The sequence below is a fragment of the Capsicum annuum genome, chromosome 6 (assembly GCF_002878395.1).
Source record: "Capsicum annuum cultivar UCD-10X-F1 chromosome 6, UCD10Xv1.1, whole genome shotgun sequence".
NCBI classification, from domain to species: domain Eukaryota; kingdom Viridiplantae; phylum Streptophyta; class Magnoliopsida; order Solanales; family Solanaceae; genus Capsicum; species Capsicum annuum.
In genome coordinates this window covers 36,332,608-36,340,145 of record NC_061116.1, presented here as the reverse complement: position 1 = coordinate 36,340,145, position 7,538 = coordinate 36,332,608, and the positions used below count along the sequence as shown (strand labels likewise).

General features: G+C 34.2%; 1 non-coding gene across 1 annotated transcript; it reads right to left on the bottom strand.

Moving 5' to 3' along the window:
- Window positions 1-1,183: 1,183 nt before the first annotated feature.
- On the bottom strand, window positions 1,184-1,287 carry LOC124899852. The gene has a single exon (XR_007057415.1). It is a non-coding gene; the product is annotated as a small nucleolar RNA R71 (small nucleolar RNA).
- Window positions 1,288-7,538: the final 6,251 nt, after the last annotated feature.

The following is a 7,538-nucleotide window of genomic DNA, read 5'->3' as shown; positions in this document are numbered from 1 at the left end:
CCAAACGTCTAAAAATGGTATTTAATTTTTGCTTGTTTTAAGTTGGGGGCAAAGTGGTCAATGCTTATAATTTGTTTAGGGCATCTTATGGACCACCTAAAGAACTATATAATAAGTAATTCTCCATATTTAAAAGGCAACTTTGGAATAATATACGATTAGAGAGAAGAAGACAACAAGGGCTCATTTGAATGATCATTTTATTAACCTCGTGAGTCAACAACCAAGATAGATAACTTAACCAACGAGATTGTATAGCTTTGTAAGATTTTTCAAGATGCCTTCACCCTGGAACACTCTGAATTATTGCTTACAACACTTTCCGTTTCCGTTATTGTTCATTGTTATTTTTGGCATAGTAAAACTTAAAATCTCATTGGTTACAAATCACACTTATGTAAGGTTAATATTAATACATTAATTTGATGTTTTGTTTAATGCCAAGTACCTGTGGAATCAATATTCGGCTTGTAAAAGCCACTTTATTGCTTGTAAACCATGTATACTTGCGTTTGTGGTTGGACGCAGTCAAGTTTTTGGCGCTATTTTCGAAGACTTCAAAAATTAGCAAACTTCAAATTTTTAGTCTTACTATTTTGTTTAGTAAATGTTAACAAATTGGTCTTAGCTACTGTATTTTTAGGTATAAGTTTAAATCTTAAGTAAGCTGGCATAGGAAAGTGATTTGGTTGAACCATATCCCAAAACTAAGTGATGTTTGCACCAGTTGAGGAGAGAAGAAACACTTCTTTATCCAATCCTATAATTTCAATAGGGTGAGACTAATCCTACAACAACGTATGATAAACAGCTAACTCAAAGGACAGTGTGTGAAGTAGCCATCCCAATCACAACCAATGTGACCTATAGTATCTAAAAATTAGATGCAAGAGGAAAATTTGAGCTTAAATAAAACATGGTGCAACTATTTCACGCAAGTGGAGAGTTTAAAGGCCTATCATATAAGGATTCTCAAATTTATCTTCAGAATTTTTTAGAGATTTTTGATGCATTCATTCCCGCATGAGTCTCCATATATTACTACGCGTTCACTTTTTTTCCATTCACACTCTTGGGAGAAGAAAATATATGGTTGAAGGCATAACCTTTAAAATCAATAACAACTTGGGATGACTTGTCAAATATGTTCCTTATTCAATTCTTTCAATCTGGGAAAGATACAAGGTTGAGAAGTGAGATCTTTAGTTTCAAGTAGAAGTTGGATACAAGTCTCTATCATACATAGGAGAGATTCAAGTATGTTATTAGAGATTGCCTGCATCACTAATGGAAAAATGACATATTACCTCATACTTTTGTTGAAGGTCCTAACTATAACACAGATTTTCCTAGATTCAGTGGCAAGTGGTCAAGATTTGTTGAAAAACTATGATGAGTTGTATACACTCCTCGACTATATTGGATAAGTTAATATAAAGTGGAATGGTTATGTATCAAAGAGTATATTGAAGAATCCTATAGGTATGATCAAGATGGATAGTATCACAACATTAGTTGCATAGTTGTCCCGTTTAAATCAATAGGCTAAGTGTAACTCAACCTCAGGCCTAGGTTAATGTTGTTCAATAGGCTCAAATTTCATATGAAATATATGGTAGTAGTGGTCACTCTACAGACTTATGTGGAACAAATCTTAAATCAATGAATTTTGTGGGCCTTGCATAAAAAAGTACCAGAACTATGGTAATGCCTACAATAGTAACTAGTAGAGTTAGCCCAACAACATTTGGTGCAATAATAAGGTCCAACCTCTATAGTTTTAGAACAATAAGGTATTGAGAACACTGTGGACAAAAAATATCAAAGATATTTTGAAAATAATCAGGCCAATTGCGAACAAATGGTTGTAGAAATCTAAAAGCAGCAATTGGATATAAAGAATTTAGAAATGCATATGGGTTAGTTAGATCAGGCAAAAAACACAAGATTTCAAGAGAGATTGGCTAGTGATATAGCAAATCCAAAGAAAGTGATGGCAATCACCTTGAAGAGTGGTAGATATGTGATTGATATACCTCCAAATAAGAATCATAAGGTGCAAGAAAATTTGGACACACCTAAATAGACAAAAAAACTAAGTTGAGTCCAAAAAAGCTGACAAAAAAGGGAAGTCTGAGTACTAGAATAAAAAGTCAGTTGAGCAATCGCAAAATAGACCCCCACCACTATTTGATCAAAAGCTTAAGAAAGACAAAGAGGATGCTTATCATAAGAAGTTCTTTGACACATTTAGAGAATTTCACATTAACCATCCTTTGTTATATGTTTTGCAGGAACAACTAAGTAGGATAAGTACTTAAAGGATATTGTGACAAACAAGAGGAGGATTGGTGATATTGAGATTGTAGCACTTACAAAAGAGTATGGTTCTATGGTTATGATCATGATGCCCAAAAAACTCAAGGACTCTGGGAGTTTCTCACCTCCCTAAAAAATTAGTGAAAGTGATATTGTTTAAGCTTTGAGTGATTTAGAGGAAATCATTATTTGGGGGCCCTTTTTATATTTAAAACATTGGTTTTGGAAAAGCGAAGGCCTTTTCAGTTGTTCTACAAATGGTGGATAGAACGAGTGTGGTTCCCAAAGAAATCATATAGGATGTTCTTATTAAGGTTGGTAAGTTTATTATTTGTAATTATCCTCTAGGTCATTTTCTATATTTCTGCTCATCATCACCATTTAGAGCTTTCCTATAGCTTCCCGCATCAATTATGACTTACTGGAGCTGACAGTTTAGTTATCAAGAGGTTTGTTTGGTTTTTAGAGTCAATACTCTATTTTGTGTTAGTAAAAATTGGTTTTTGGGAAAAACCATCAGTTTAAAGACCTCGTAAGCTAATTTTTATAGTTGCATCAGCTTAGGAACGTCAAATTTAGGCTACGGGTACCTTTGGTTTGGGTCCCAAGGCTCCCCAAGACATTTCTAGCTATTAGTTGGAATTTGATAAAAATGGCCTATAGGTGTGGGGCCATTTTTCATCAAAGCAACCTCGAATGGAAATTTTCACTATGCCACTGAGTCTAGAATGTAAAATTCGATAGGGTAGCATAGTTCATTTGGATATATGTGATTCTAAATAAATCCTCAAGGGTCGGTGGAGACTTAGAATTCAAGTCTCCAAATAGTGCATCCACTAAAACGGCCACTTGGGCACTTTAGCGGAGACTACTTAAGCAGCCTTCCAGGGGTTTTAGCAGCCCAACGAGCTACTTCAGTGACAAGTTGACCTCTAAAGCACATGTTTCTTTAGCCTAGGCTTGTGCGCTTAAGTGGTATACCGGGCCTAGGCAGGTAACATTTTAGTGGCACTTGGGCGCTTTAGCAGTGACCACTTATGAGGCCAAGCGTCTACTTAAATGACACCTAGGAGCCATTAAATGCCACAATTAGCCCGACTTTCACCCATTTTATGCACAATATCAGGAGTGACAAACCCTAGAGAGTGTGAAAACTTGAGAGAAACATTAATAAGTGATTTGGGGAGTTTGTGAGCTTGGATTTTTCATTTCTTCTCCAAATTATTTATAAGTTACCATTGAATTCATGGTTAAATTCTCTATCATTTCCCAAAATCCCTAGATTATTGGTTGGTTGACTTAGCACCATTTAAGGTTGGAATTTACCCATTCTTGAGTGTAAATGTTCTTTGAACATAGAGGGACATATTGACGGTGTCAAAAGTACAGTTCTACAAGCAGGCCCCATATGGGAGTATTATGTAATTTTTGACCCGAAGTACAAAAATGCAATATGGGTACTATTATTCTCATATTGATAAGTAGATTATCATTTTGTTAGTGTGTCATCAAGTGAAGTCTTATCAAAAGGGAAATTTACTAATCTAGTGGATTTCATCAGGCTTTCTTCAGCATCCATGGAATTCACCAATCATAATGTGCTAGATATGGGTTAGGAATTAGGTCTTGAAAGTATATTTAGTGTAATTTGGATCTCTTAGCTAATTTAGGAAGCATAAATTAGGTATGATTGACTTAGTGACTCATTCTAAGGGGAGAATAGATTTATTAGGATTGAAATGTGGCTTATTTAATGTCTAGTAGTGAAATTAGATACCTTAGCATAGTTTGGGTCGAATTTGCCTCCGAATGGATTTTAGGGATTAGAGTGGACCCCTCCGACCCACTTTAAGACAAGACTATCACTAGAACCTTGTAGACTTATTAGGCATGTTATAACTTTTAAATCCATATTTTAGACTTTAAAGAAGCGAGGTACTTGATACTTAGGCTAGATCGGTACTTGGGAGCTAATACTAGTTCTTTTTCAAGTCGGGCCATTTATGATTTTAAGACCAGTGAAATTCCAACAATTGATTATATGAGTTTTGGTTCAAGTACGATGATTGTTGGCATGAGTTTTAGTTACAACTAATTACATGAGTTTAGATTTAAGTCCGTGATTGAGAGATTACTTATGATAGTTATAGGGCTGATTTGAGTTTGGCATTTACGGTATGGAAGTATTCACGGTTATGGCTTTGAGATGTAGTTATTTAGTATATTTCTAGTTACTTCTTATCTTGATTGCACTCTCCGAGCTTATGGGGACCTGCGTTGGTTTATTTACCTTTCTGTACTTACTGGCTTTTGGGGGCCAATTTTTAGTTATAGTTGCTCATTGTTTTATGTTATTATTATTTTGTATTATTTTCTTAATTACTTATAGTATTGGAGTATCATTCAAGGTTTGTCCTTTTACTTGACTTAGCATATTTACCATGCATTATTATTATTCTTATATTATGATTTACCTCAGTTAACCGATGATGCCAACTGAGTACTCGTGGCTATTTTACTCATACCATACATCCATATCTTTTTTGGTGCAGATTTGAGTATTAGTTGGTGTCGTTGCCACTACAATCATTTTGAATAGAATTCATAGACAGTGTGATCTCTCAGAGTTGGAATTGACCTTTTCTCCTTCTTTCACTTTTGCTTAGTCTTTCTATTTTGAGACTGATGTATATTTAAGTATCATGGTACTCATATTGTTTTGCTACTGGCTCTTGTACCGATATTACTAGGGTATTGGATTGTCATTTATCTTATTTTATCTTCTGTATTATTATTGTTATTATTCAAAGGTTTGTTATTTATAAGCCTTTACTTGTATATTTCTGGCATTTATGCTATTTTCCACCAAATTAGCCTATTGCTTCTAGTTTTGGACTAATGTTTGGCTTATGATAACACCCAAGCTACACCTTAACTCCGAAGATGATTGCGGTCGCTGTCAAACACAGTAACCCAACACAGGTTGCGGTCGAATCCCAGGGGAATATGTGGTCTTTTGGATCTCAGATATTGTAACCAATGAGCAAAAAATAGAAAAGTAAATAAGGAGATTTGACTAACAATATCGAAAAAGGAGCAAATATCAACTTCGAGTGTAATCAATTTTGGTGAACACAAGGATTGTGTTCCCCCGGCTTTTCAACTTCGTAGACTTATCATGCTTTGTTGAACCAACCTGGTGCCTTACATGCAGAATCCATAAATTATGTACCTTCTACAGTCTTTTGGACGAGCAGAAGGATTTCACCCTTTACCTTTTGAGTCTCAGGATTTTGCCTTACTAACCCTTATCTTGATCCCAGTTAACTATTACATGTCACACCTCTTTTTTCGCTTGCGAAGGATCGGAGTCGAAGGGTTTCTCCAATTAAAGTGATGATTTTGAATAGGGATTATCTTAGTTACAGAGTCGCCACTTGAAATTGAGTTATGGTATTTCAAGTCACCTTTTTGAATCCCTAGTCAAAAGGAAATGACTCTTATGATGGCCTGCGAAAACAAAAGCCCGAGTAAGGAATTATGTTGATTGGGGGAAAGGTGTGAGTCATCCCTCGAGTCTCGTGATTCTATCATCGCTTTTATTGACTTATCTTAACTTAAATTATTTTGATAAATTATGTTAAGGCCTAAAATCTCTCATTTATAATACATTAAAAATATTTAAAAATCTTGTATTAAACTTGTGAAAATTAAGTTTAGAAAAATATTTGTCAAGGTACATTACTGCATCCTTAAATTGTAAAAGTCTCAAAAATGATGTGTACGCCGCATTCTTAATCGAGATAAAATTTTAAATGCACCTAAATTTGTCTAGCGTTAAAGGCATTGGTTTGTCGCTTATAAACTTGAAAACAATTTTATCTATTTGAAATGCCATTTAAACTTAATAATAAACTTAAGTGATAATCATTTAAGGCAATAAATTAATTGAATAAATAATTATTAAACTTTATTAATAATAACAAATAAACAAAAAATAAAAAATAATAAAAATAATAAATAATAAAACAAATAAAAAAAATAGCAAAATTACTCATATTATGCTAATTTTTATATAAGCTACAAATAAAATTCAGAAAGAATCTAAATTCAAGAAAAGAAAGAAAAAATCCAATCTCCATTTAGGTACGTTACAAATATAGAATGAACTAAAATATTGATCCCATTATATTACCTCCTTAATTAAAAAATAAATTTCCTTTATTAAAAACACACCATAACCAATAACTAATTTAAAATATCACCAATTTTTTTATACTTTTATTTTTATTTTTAATGCAAATACCCATAAAATACTCCAAGTCTATTACCTATCGTCTTTTTCCACTCCTTTCCGTTTTCGACGTATGTGTGCGTACGTAGATCAATGTGTGTTTTGGTATGCTCTGTATGTAGGCATTTTTTGGTGAGCAGTGATGGCAGCGGGTAAGGAGGACAGTGACGCGGAGGGGATAAGGGATGGTGTCAGCGGATCTGGTGACGGAAAAGTAGATCTGGATGGTTTTTTATGGTTTTCAAACTATCGGTCGCCAATTTCGAAGGTTACTTCGCCAAAATTTTGGCAAGCTTCACCGACGAGGTCGGCAGTAGTGGAGACGAAGAAGGAAATTAAAAGGGTGAAGGGGAAGGTAACGTTGTTGGCGGTGCAAATTGGGTTTCGAATTCGGCCAATGGCGAATTTTTCGACGAATTTTCGGCGAGAAACTCACCGGAAAATTCAAAGAAAGATCAACAAATTTTCTTTTTCTCCATCAAACTTTTATTTTTCAATCTCTCTTTTCTCATTTTCACTAATTTTTCCATCTCTTGTCCATTTTAATTCTCTATTTTCACTTATAATTTTCTTTCGTTATGTGTGTTGTTGCCTACTGTGGATGTTATTTTTTCGTTTCGATATGCTCAATGCATTTGTTATTGGTGTTGATGGAGTGGTCAGTAATTGTATGAATTTTTGGAGATGTATATGTATTGTTGTATATAAGAAAAATGGAGAAGGGTGACATGTGTGAATGTTTTACCCTGTGTGTATATGTGTTGAAGTTACGGTGTGTGTACGTGTTGGTGTATACAAGAGAAAAATGGAAAATTATGAGTATGTGTGTGTATCACTGTGTGTTTATTTTTTCTTTTCATCTGTTTTGATTTTTCGTTCCAAATTTTAACTTTGACACACAGTATTTTAATACTCCAATACATCT